Source organism: Myotis davidii, unplaced genomic scaffold, assembly GCF_000327345.1.
Source record: "Myotis davidii unplaced genomic scaffold, ASM32734v1 scaffold370, whole genome shotgun sequence".
Classification (NCBI taxonomy): domain Eukaryota; kingdom Metazoa; phylum Chordata; class Mammalia; order Chiroptera; family Vespertilionidae; genus Myotis; species Myotis davidii.
Window position 1 is genome coordinate 8,768,431 of NW_006288615.1, and position 4,371 is coordinate 8,772,801.

The following is a 4,371-nucleotide window of genomic DNA, read 5'->3' on the forward strand; positions in this document are numbered from 1 at the left end:
CTGGGAGGGGTCTCCTCACCATCCCAGCAGCCACCTTCCTGTGACTTTATCTGCAAGAGCTTGGGGTGTCCACAGGGGGCCCAAAGCCAGGGGACTGAGTCCCTCCTGTCCACCTCCCTGGTCTCTGCTTTGTTTCCCCTCCCCCTCCCTCTTGTCCCCTCCCTTTACTCTGCTCCCTCCTGCTGACCCCTTCCCCCGCCCAGTCCTTCCTCCTCATTTATCCCTCCCTCTCCCCTATAACTCCTCCCTCAGGAACAGTGGGCAGGAGGGGACATAGACAGGAGGCTGAAAGGGGCACTGGGCACTGGGAGGTTCTGGGTTGGCAGGGGGGGGTACAGGGGGAAGGGAAGGACCCAGAGACTGTGAAAGGAGGTGGGGACCTAGAAGAGCCCCCACATTGAGACCTACGCATTGCATCACTAATATCACTGGGGTGGGCAGGACCAGCAGGATGACTGGAGAGGGTGTGGCACAGGCAGGACAGGGACAGGAGGCCTGGGCATCTTGGGGTGATGCATCCCCACCGCTTATCAGCACACTGTCCCCCCAGACATGCAAACCCCATGCACACACGTGGTCCCCATCACACTGCCTCCCTCACCATCTCCTTAGGAGCAGGACCAGGGTCCTGGTTGGAGAAAGGTGGGAAGGTCAGGGGCGCCATCTCCCCGGTCCTGTGTCTCCAGCTTGCTGGCCCTCTCCTCCTGCTCCCTGTCCTGGCTTCACCCTCAGGCGTGGCAGGTAGTCCGGGCGGGGTCGTCAGGTACAGCCCACACCCCAGCTCTGTGTGGTGTCCCCTGGAGAAGGGGGGTGCTCCTCTCCGGTCGTCTTGGGCTGTTGAGAGTGTGAGAGCTGACAGAGCGGACCCTGCGCACTCGGCCCAGGTTCCTCAATGGACCCTGTGTATGAGCCCCGTCCACCTCGCAGCCAGGACGCTGGCCTGGGCACAACCACTGATCTGCTCAGAGCCCGTTTTAGGACTTAATTTGTGTGTGTGTTTGCTGTGCACGTCAGCCCTGTGCCGGTTCCATCACCACGGGGCCCCTGCTGGTCCCTCGCCCACCTCCCTGTCCTCCGCCCCGGGGACTGCGTGTTTCTGTGACGCATGTGAACGAATGACTGAGTGTGGCTGTTGGGCTGGGCCACGCGGCCTTGAGCTCTTCTCCCACTAGCACGTGTCTCCCATGGGTTCCTTCCCGGAGAGCAGAGCTGGGAGTGGTGGGAGCTGAGCGGCGGCCTGGCCCTTCCTGTTGAGTTTTGGTGATGGTGCTGCGGGCACAGGGGTGTGTGGTGTCAGTGTTGCCGTCAGCCTTGACCACAGGAGTGGTCCCTGCGGGTGCCGGGGCTGCGGTGCGCATGTTCCTCTACCTGTGGTCTAACCCCTTTATCCGGTAGCTGGCTGCCATCTGCGGGGCCTAATGATAAAGCTCAGGAAGCAGGCCCCCCTCCGAGGCTCTCTGCAGGGTGGCGCCCCCTCTTTCTATCAGGAGGGTCCTGGGGGCTGGAGAAGTGCCCGCGGGACTCGCAGCCTCCTGCTCTGGGGACAGGTGCTTTAGAGTTTCCAAGGCGCCAGCCCCAAGGTCACACACACACACACACACACACACACACACACACACACACACGCGCACACACACACGGCGGCAGCAGGCGGAGGGGAACATGAGCCAGCACAGATGGAAAGTGGGGGAGAGGGGATCCCCCGAGCTCTCCGGAGGCAGTTTCCATTCACAGAGAAACACAGGAAGCAGGGGGATCATCCCGAAACTGGTTCTGAAGAAGCTGGTGGGGTGATGTCAGTGACCCTGTCCCCGAGCTGTTCCCAGCGGGTGGGGTGGGACCTGCCACTGGCCGGCCGAGTCACCGGTACTTTTGAGGTTGGAACAGGAAATGGTTAATAATGTTTGCAAATAAAAACTTTCTGTTCTATCCTGTTTTTGAAGCATTTCCCAGAAGTTAAGAGAGGTTGCCTAACTTATCGGCAAAATTCAAGAACCAACTTGTAAGTGTTAGAAATTCTTTATCACTGCTTATTAAGTAACAGCTTAATACCGCAGAACATTTCAAACCATCCTCTGACAACTCATTCTTCCCTCCCCCCCAAATTCTTGATAGTGAACTTTTCAAATAAAGACATGTTCGCGTCTCTCCTCTGTATAAAACTTTATGAAGTCAAGGCGTTTGCTGTGAAACGCTGCCCACGGCCAGGGGACCATTGTCTGCCTGGCTCCCTTCACCGTCCGGGTCCCGAAGGACTCTTTGTTCATATACTGTCTCTTCACAAAGCCACTCGGCCACTCGCTGGGTTCATCGTTCTGAGGGTCAAAAACTTCCTCACTGAGTCTCAGGCCAGCCTCTTGCCACAGCTGCTGCCAACCGGCCCTCTGCCCTTCGTCTTCCTGTGTGTTTGCAGGACAGGCCTACATCGTGTTAAGTGGAAAACCAGGTTCTACAGGAAGCAGGAAATTACTGATGCCCAGGAACTAGACACTTTTTGCTCACCTTGGCTTTTGGAATTGCACTTTTGGAGTTTCTGTAAATACTCAGAAATGTAGAGAGTTTTTTATACCAAGGTTCTATTAGCTTCATGTTTTGTTTTGTTTTTAATTTTTATTGATTTCAGAGAGTAAGGGAGAGGGAAGCGAGATAGAAACATCAATGACAGGAGAGAATCATTGATCAGCTGCCTCCTGCACACCCCCCACCCCCCAAACTGGGGATCGAGCCCACAACTCGGGCACCTGCCCTTGACCAGAATCAAACCTGGGACCCTTCAGTTCACAGGCTGACGCTCTATCCACTGAGCCAAACCAGCCAGGGCATATCAGCTTCATTCTTAATTTCACAGTTTCTGAAGAAGACACTGGCCTTGAGGTAACAGATGGCTTCCTCCACAATCTCTGTCTCTTTTGTCTTTCTGGGGGCAGGCCCTTTGAACTGACTTCTGATGGCGACAGTGCGGTATTTCCAATGAGTTTGGGGTTGGGGTTCATGAGAGAAGAGTGGTAAGCCAGCATCTTGGTGGCCCCTGAGTTTCAACCCAGATGAACAAGAACCAAATTTAATTTTAATTTTTAAAAATCCTCACCTGAGGATATGCTTATTGATTTTTTTCTTTTGAGAGAGAGAGAGAAACATTGAGGTGAGAGAGAACATCAATTGGTTGCATTCTGTTTGTGTCCAACCGGGGATCCAACTGGCAACCCTTAAGTACATGGGATGATGCCCCAACCAACTGAGCCACACCAGCCAAGGCAAGAACCAAATTTTTAAAAAATTAAACAAAATATTTTCACCATCTACTATGCACAGGAATAAAAAGATAGCCACTTGCCTGTTTGTTGAGGTGGAGGGGGGTCACAAGAGATTCTCATCCCCTTCATTTTCTAAACCTTCTAGAACGCTGTGAGTAGTTTAAATGTGAGTTCACAGTTTAAATCTCCAAATGTGTGTGTTTGTGAGCATACGTGCATATGTGTTTGTGTGCAGGCATGTAGGTGCTGCGTGTGTGTATTAATGTGTAAGTCTGTGCATGTGCGTACAGAAATCCAGGACTGTAGGGCATCAGTTAACATTGCTCTGATTTGGTTGGGTAATGCCTCCCAAACCCTCCGAAATCAGTGCTTAAAAAACTGGAGCTAGAAGTTTATTCCTCTCTTTTTTATACCAAGGTTCTCTCTTATACATTAAGTCAGAGGTAGGCAACCTGGAGAAAGTACGGTGACTCCGACTGTCATCAAGGATCCAGGGTCTTAGCTTTCTGGTTCCTCAGCACATGGCCTCCATCCACAGGGTGAACTCATGGTCTAAGGTGGCTGCTGGGCGCCGGCCATCACCTCCACACCACTGCACAGAAGACGGGGGACGTGGGTGCTGGGGACGAGGCCTGCTGGCTGCTGAGCTTGCAGTGGGTGTTGGGAACCAAAGTCGGCTCTCAGTCTCCCTGGTCAAACCCTTTATCTCCCCAACACTGAGGGGGGTTTCATGGCTTTGGTCCCACCTGACTACCTCTCGACAGCCACAGAAGAAACCTGCTCCCTGGCGTGCTGGCTGGCGAGCTCCGTCTCTGGCCCGCTGCCCGGGGGCAAAGGCTGCCCTGGCAGCTCCTCCAGCACCGAGGGGGCTTTAATAGGAGTGTGTCAGCCCCGCCCCCACATGGCCCTTGTCCTCAGCCGTGGGCCCCCAAAGGTTAATGAGCACTTTGCCTCTCATTTGTGTCTTCCAGCCCCTCCCCGCTCTGCCTGACCTCAACTCACTTTTCCTCGTTGTACCTGATACACCCCCACGCTCCTGAAGCTCACACCGAAAACCGAAAAGGCAGGCAAGGCCAGACACGCATGCACAGAAAGCACAGAGGGTGTGCTTGGGGAC

The 4,371-nt window shown here is 54.3% G+C and overlaps 1 long non-coding RNA gene across 1 annotated transcript; it reads right to left on the reverse strand.

Moving 5' to 3' along the window:
* Positions 1-3,650: 3,650 nt before the first annotated feature.
* On the reverse strand, positions 3,651-4,365 carry LOC107182624. Its single transcript, XR_001513354.1, has 2 exons — positions 4,257-4,365; positions 3,651-3,846 (listed from the first exon to the last, which is right to left on the reverse strand). It is a non-coding gene; the product is annotated as an uncharacterized LOC107182624 (long non-coding RNA).
* Between the last annotated feature and the right edge of the window lie 6 nt (positions 4,366-4,371).